This window comes from Monodelphis domestica, chromosome 4, assembly GCF_027887165.1.
Source record: "Monodelphis domestica isolate mMonDom1 chromosome 4, mMonDom1.pri, whole genome shotgun sequence".
Taxonomy (NCBI): Eukaryota; Metazoa; Chordata; class Mammalia; order Didelphimorphia; family Didelphidae; genus Monodelphis; species Monodelphis domestica.
The window spans coordinates 421,507,795-421,515,565 of record NC_077230.1 but is presented as its reverse complement, the minus strand read 5'-3'; the positions used below and the strand labels follow the sequence as shown (position 1 = coordinate 421,515,565).

Sequence of the window (7,771 nt, the reverse complement as noted above, 5' to 3'; positions counted from 1 at the left end):
AAACCTCCTAGCCCAGGAAGACTCGGCCACGACGGAAGGCCAAGGCCGGAAAGAGACTCTACAAAAACGTGCTAGTACGACGTAGAGCGCCTGATGGCTCTCGGAGGATTGTGGGAAATGGAGTTCTCCTTGGAAGGATGGCAGCGGAGCGGAAGAGATCACGGGGGTGGGGAATGCTCCTAACCGCCTCGTGGCAGCTGCGGGAAGGCGGGGAATCGGAGTACTGTGGCCTGCAGGCCCCTGCGCTGAGTCAGAAGGCGTCCAGGAGCGCGCCTTCCCCTGCCTGCGCTAGTGCCCTGCCCTCCGGGTCCTCCCTGCTAGTCATTTTCCCTGCTCCATAAACCCCGGTGGCTTCCTCAGACTGCTGGAGCGAAATGCTAGTGGCTTCCGGTTCCATCCTGGCTTTAGAGTCTTGGCCCTTCATATGCTCCAAATTGTGACGGCCAAGCCCAGCTACTTGTGTCTCAACCCCCACGTGCTGTTTCTCTCTTCCGAGCTTTTGCCCAGGCTGCCCTCCGCGCCGGTACCAGACTCCTGTACCCTGACTTTGGAGCTTGGGCGCCCCTGCCCCCAAGGGAACCTTTCCTAGTTCTTCCAAACCCCCAAGTATCTTCTATTCTATGTCTCCCCACCCCCACCCCCATTACTGTGAATGCGGAGGGAGGCTCTTTGGGCTCTGACTTTGCAGCCTCAGACCTACAACAGGTATTTAATAAGTAAGTGCTGGTGACAGGAGATACAAAGCCAGACTTCTAGATAGGAGGTCCTGCTGTGTGACCCTGGGCAAGTCACTTAACCCTCATTGCCTAGTCCGTATGATGCTTCTGCTTGGAATAAAATCTTGATTCTAAAGCAGGTGAGGGTTTAATAAATAAATGCACACAAGGGCACTCCTTGTTCGGACATGGTCACGGAGAGGGAGGGAAGTTGGCTTTTCCCTACTATATGGATTGTTTTTCTGCAGTGGGACAGAGAATGAGGATTTTTCTTTAAAAAGGGAGGGTGATGCTTTTTGACTGACTACTGAGAGGGGTGAGGATTCCCAGCGGCCCAATGCAATCAGAATGTTCCATTACCCTCATGCTATGGAGCCACACTCTGGGCAGTCCTTGGAGGGCATCAAGGTCAGACAAGGAGTAAGTAGAGGGGCAGGATTTGAGCTCTGGTCCTTTGGCTCCAAAGCCAGTGTCCTTTCCATTGTACTATGCTGTTTCCCAAGGGATAAGCATGTATTCAGAACCTACTATGGGCAGCCAGGTGGTGAAGTAGACAGCTGGGCTTGCAGCAGCCAGGAAGACCTGAATTCAAGTCTAGCCTTAGCTACTTACAAGCCATGTGACCCTGGGCTTTGTTTGCCTCAAAAAAAATCAAAATAAAAAAGGAGGCAGCTGGCTGGCTCAGTGTATAGAGAGCCAGGCTGGGAGGTCCTAGGCTCAGATAATTCCTGGCTGTGTGACCCTGGACAAGTCACTCAATCCTGTTTGCCTCAGTTTCCTCATCTGTCAAATGAACTGGAGAAGGAAATAATGGCAAACCAGGCTAGTACTTTTGCCAAGAAAATCTCAAATGGAGTCACAAAGAGTCAGACAGGACTGGAACAATAGGTATGAAAATGTATATGTATATATAAAATGTATACATATGTGAAAGAGTCCTGACTTTAAATGATAACTGTGAATAAATGAATGAAAACAAAGCATTTATTAAATGCCTACTGGGCTAAGCTCTAACTATACAGATAGAAAGTCCCTGCCCATGAAAAACTAATATTCTAAAAGAGGAATCAACCCATCCCCTTCCCTGATTGCTCATTCCCATCCCTAGTCTCTGATCCTTGCTTCTGAGACTCCATCCAGAATACTGAACCTCTATGGATCATGTCTCAAATAATTTTGACCCCAAGCTGCCGAGGAACACTTCATCTCTGTCTCTGAGATTATGCTGCCAACTCTGATCCCCTTCCCTGTTTCCCTAACTGAACCCTTATCCTCCCTTCAGAGTCCCCATTCCCATAGCTGAGCGTCCACCTCAATCTCTTGAGTTTCCATCACTGCCTATGATAATCCATCCTTGTTTCCAAGCCCCAATCCTCATGACTACAGTCTCCCCATTTCTGGCACTGGCACAGCCCAGGTCTCTGAAAACCCATCCCCATCTCTGCTTCGCCATCCCCGGGTCTAAGGTTCTAGCCCTATCACCAATGGGTCTTAGAACCCTGTGTCCAAAGACTCTTCCCTATCTCTGAATTGCTATTTCTGCCTCTGAGCTTACATCTCTGACCTTAAGTCCATACTCTATCTCTGATGCTCTGGATCTGCCTCTGATTTCCTCATCTCTGCCACTGAGTGCTCATCCCATTTTTTAGATTCAATTCAACATTAATGGAGCACCTGCTTTGTCACAAGGACTGAACCAGGCACCAGTGGCACAATGACAAAAATGAAACATGAAAGTCTCACATAGTTTGGTGGTAAAGGAATATGATACACAAATAAATAAGTAAATAACACAAAGTAATTTCAAGAGGAAAGGAGGGTTGAGAACTAGAGGGATTAGGAAGCACCTTGTATAGGAGGTGGCATCTGAATTGTACCCTGAAGGAAGCACTAAGTTTTAAGAGGGAGAAGGGAAAAAAAGAATGCATTCCAGCCACCAGAGACTGCCTGAGCAAAAGTATAGAGAGAGGAGTGAAATATGATGATGGGTGGGACAAGAAAAATTCCAGTTTAGAAAAAAAGCAACACTTGGAGACACAAATGAATAAAGATAGAAATCTATCATAACATTAAATTTAGATGATTTAAACAATCCAATAAAATGAAAAAGTGGCAGATTGGATAAAAAAACAAAACTCCACAATCAATTGCCCATAAGAAACATTTTTTTAAAAGAAAACCCTTACCTTCTGTCTTGGAATCAATACTGTGTATTGGTTCCAAAGCAGAAGAGGGGTAAGGACTAGGCAATGGGAGTTAAGTGACTTGCCCAGGGTCACATAGTGTGATTTTTAAATCTCCATCTTGCTTGGTCTAGCACCCAAAATTGTGCACACCCACACTACATGGGTATGTGCTAGTCGATGACAAATCAGAAATAACTGACTGCCCACCTGGGCTGTTTTAAGCCAAGCTTGAGCCACCATTGGCACATTACTGGTGACAAAAACCATTAGGATGCCCATTAACAATTATGTGCCCACATGAGGTAGAAGCATTATTGCTAAGACAGAGAACACAGGCATTTTCTGATCAGCGAATTACAAGGTATGAAATAACCTTGCTAAACAATGAAAATATTACTCTAAAACACTGTACAACCTTTAACCCTGCCACCTTGCTTCCAGACTTACCAACTTCAGGAGAACCATTACACAGTTGTGAAACACTAGTGTCCATGGCAGAAAAGCCTCGGGATGATCTCTTGGACACTCCCTTAAAAAACTCAGACCTGATCCTATTTACTGATGGTTCTTCTTTTATGAGGGATGGCATACGCTACATTGGAGCTGCTGTAGTCACAGAATTTGCCACTGAGTGGTCAGCTTCACTGCCCTCTAACATTAGCACTCAAGGGGCAGAACTCATAGCATTGAAACATGCCTGTGTAATTGCCAAGGGTAAAAAGGCATCAATTTATACAGATTCTAGATATGCTTTTGGCCCAGAGAGGATTTTTAACCTCAGCTGGAAAATCTATAGCTAATGCAGAAATTATTAATGAAGTTCTTTCTGTTCTCAAACTGCTTGAAGCCCTCGCTGTAGTTCATTGCTCTGCCCATACAGGTGACACCGACCCTATCTCTAAGGGAAATGACTGAGCAGATGCTGCTGCAAAGCTAGCAGCCATAGAAGGGCCTGAATTAATTTTAACATTAACAACCACTGATGACTTAAATTTATCACTTTCCTATAATGAAAAGGAAGTGGGAAAATGGAAACAAAAATTCAAAGCAAAACAGATCAATAGAGTTTGGGTGTCATCTGAAGGAAAACCCCTGCTCCCTAGAAGTTTCTATCACCAAATTTGCCAATCTGTTCATAATAATGGCCACTTTGGTACTCAGGGCATCATGGACTCTGTCAAAAGAGTATGGATAGCCCCTGGTATAACTACCATAGCCTCTAACGTGTGTTCAGCCTGCTCTAACTGCCAGGCATATAACAAACATGCCTTTCGTGGAAAAGCCTTTGGTGGGCGTCCTCTGGCTTACACACCTTTTGAGCACCTGCAGATATATTTTATAACGATACCAAAGGTTGGACATTATAAATTTTGCCTGGTCATAGTAGACCAACTGACCAGATGGCCAGAAGCATTTCCTACAGTCCAAGCCACAGCGGCTTTTGTTGCTAAGGTGCTTTTAAAAGAAATTATTCCTCACTTTGGCCCGCCAGCACGTATTGAATCTGATAGGGGAAGTCATTTTACTGATTCTGTTCTAAATCAGATATATTCCTGCTTGGGGATAACTCCAAAATTCCATGTTCCATATCACCCCCAGAGTTCAGGCCAAGTTGAAAGGATGAACAAAGAACTTAAAACTATGATTGGCAAATTATGCACTGAGACCCATTTAAAATGGCCTGAAATTCTCCCTCTGGCCCTATTTTATCTTAGAAGCAGGCCTAGAGGAGACCTACACATCTCACCATTTGAGATGCTTTTTGGACATCCGCCTATTCAGGCTAAACCTTTCTCCCCCCCGGATTATACATCGCTATTAGGGGGAGATACTACTATTGCTTCCTTTTACAGGAATTACAGCACAAACTGGGTGAACTACATGAATCCGGAGCTGCAGTACAAGCTGGACCACTAGACTTTTCACTTCACGACCTGAACCCAGGAGACGTGTATATAAAGAACTTCCAGTGTACGGGAGCAACCCAGCCTTCCTGGGAAGGACCATTCCAAATATTGTTAACTACTCCAACATCTATAAAGGTTGGAGAAAAGGACTCTTGGATTCATTGCTCACATGTAAAAAGAGCATCCTCTATTGAGACTGATTGACTATATCCTATACATGCATTGGAGATAACTACACATTGACAAGTGGAACTGTTTTGTTTTGTTTTTGACACATTGAATCCCTGAATTTATTTTTTTGCCTTTTCTCTTTTTCCTTATTTTTATTATTTTTCTTTTATTAAAATATTTTATTTTTTCCCTTTTCTCATTTCTATGTACTCAAGGTACATACAATCAATATTAATTTTTATTCCACAATAATATTAGTTTAAATATATATACTTGCTATATTATTAATACATACCCAAACATCTTTAGACTATGGGAACCTGCCATTTGTTGATAATTGTTGTGGGACATTCATTAATGTTTGTGTCTGATTCTAGAAATGGGATCAAAAAAGGAGCACAGAGATAACCTGGATAATGCCAACAGAGCCCACAGGTCTACAAATCAAAAACCAATCCAGGTAGGATTCAAGCACTTCTAAGCCAATACTAAAGCCTTGAACCTAGTGTGAGACTCAAGGTTGCGACACTTGACATACGTTAAGATGTAGGCCTTCCTTGTACCCACACTCTTTGCGAAAATACCTTCAGACAAGTACCAAAGGTTGGCTATCATCCTGGCTCCCTCCATCCCTGAGAATGAAGGTAAAATCAGACCAGGGAATGACACTTCCCTATTACAATAAAAATCGGGTCCTTTTTTCTCTCCTATAGTATGGCAACTTCCTATAGCCTTGGCTGCAAATGGGTAAGTGAAAATTACTGCATTCTGTCCTACAGACTTGTGGGATTAGAAATTACTTAACTGGACCCGAATACCGGGGCCTGTGAGAAAATTTATTCTTGCTTTCTCAAAATTTTGTATACATAGATTTTTGATATTTTGATACTGATTTTGAATTCTTCTTTAATATAAATATAAATATATAGATATAGATATAGATATGGGGTTTATATTTTTTCCCTTAATTTTTCCCTTTTTTTGTTTTTTATTTTGTTTTCATTTTTGTTTTTGTTTTTCTTTTGAATTAACTCATGCACCCTCCATAACGAAACCTTGCATCCTCAGCTGGACTGGGTTTTTCAACACTTTCTTCAGGGGGGATTATATTTTCATAAAATCCAAGATTTAAATTTTGTTCGAGATAGATCTTCAGAGAAGCAGCTTGCTAACTAACTGAATCCAGAGAATGAACTGTTGCAGAAAGATGCCTAAACCCTTACACTACAGGAAGATCCAGAATGAACCTTGGGGTGCGGTTGATTGAACATTTATTTTGAATGTACACTCTTATGCCAAAGGGGACTGCCCCCTAATTGGCTTTTGTCAATGCACCCAGCAAAACATTGGTTTGCTGTCTCTCTCTCCTATTTCCCCTTATCTACAACTATTGTAGTTTTCCTCTTAAAGGGTAGAAATTTTGTATGCACTTGCAGTCAGAATTTTTTGGGGTGCAGGATGCTTATGTTTTATGATCAATTGGGGAGACTAGTCTCCCAATCATCACCAGGGGGGATTGTGATTTTTAAATCTCCATCTTGCTTGGTCTAGCACCCAAAATTGTGTATATCCACACTACAAGGGTATGTGCTAGTCAATGACAAATCAGAAATAACTAACTGCCCACCTGGGCTGTCCTAAGCCAAGCTTGAGCCACCATTGGCACTTGTGAGGCACAGGAAGTGAGGTAGAGAACAGCCTCTGGAGTTCGCTGACTTCCTGTGGACAGGACTAGGGGCCAGTTTGTGCTAGGAGCTGGAGCAACGAGGAGGCCCACAGAGAGCTTTCTTTCAGATCGGTTACATGAGTCAAGGACTGATTCTCTTCTCTACCTTGGCCTTCCAGGCCTAAACTCCCTCTGGCTCTGCCAGAAGGTTGAGTTAACCCTTTTCCTTTCCCCCTTCTTTCCTTCTCTCCCTCTCCTTCTTTATTACACCCACTGTAATTAAACCACAATAAAACTCCATACTGGCTTGAGTGTTCATTTAGGAATTTTATAAATGAATTCCTTGGTGACCTTAAATTAATATAAATCAGTTTTTAAAGGTGATTTCACTATCACAATAGCTGGTAAGTGTCTAGGGCCAAATTTGAACCCAGGATCTCCCGTCTCTAGGCCTAGCTCTCAATCCACTGAGCTACCCAGCTGCCCCCAAGAAACATTTCTAAAGTAAAGACACATGCAGAATAAAAACTAAAGGCCAGAACAGAGTTTACTATGAATCAGGTGAATCCAAGAAGAAGGAATTGAAATCATGTAGGAGATGCAATCATTGCATCAGATGAAGCAAAAGCGAAAACCATAATGTAGAGGTAAAAAAGGAAATCATATTAATCTCTAGGAACCACAGACAACAAATGTGTAGCAAATGGTGTAGCTTCAAACTTCACAAAGGAAAAGGTAATTGAAATTGTGAGAAGATTTAAATAGTAACAATAGTAGTAGGAGACTTTAATGTCTCTCATATTTGGCACCTTGTGAAAGAATATATATTTCTTAGCACCAATTACACAAAAATTGTATTAAGGCACAAAAATAGTTAAAATAAATATGAGAAAGTCAAAATAGTAAACATTTACATATATTACAAATAATCAATTATTTTCAATTATTAAAAAAAATTTACAAAAAATTATTTACACCACAAAAAGTATTTCTCAATTTAGGGAGTATGAACAAAGGACAGAATTCACCAGAGACATGATAATGAAATTCTAAATAATGAATAGGTCAAAGAAGTCATAGAATAACGTGCAAGACAATGACGAAACAGCTTACAAAACTTTCTGC

General features: G+C 42.0%; 1 long non-coding RNA gene across 1 annotated transcript; it reads left to right on the top strand.

Moving 5' to 3' along the window:
* The first annotated feature begins 64 nt into the window (after nucleotides 1-64).
* LOC130453950 (uncharacterized) lies at nucleotides 65-6,946 on the top strand. The gene is made up of 2 exons (XR_008911625.1): nucleotides 65-4,944; nucleotides 5,358-6,946. It is a non-coding gene; the product is annotated as an uncharacterized LOC130453950 (long non-coding RNA).
* The last annotated feature ends 825 nt before the right edge of the window (nucleotides 6,947-7,771 follow it).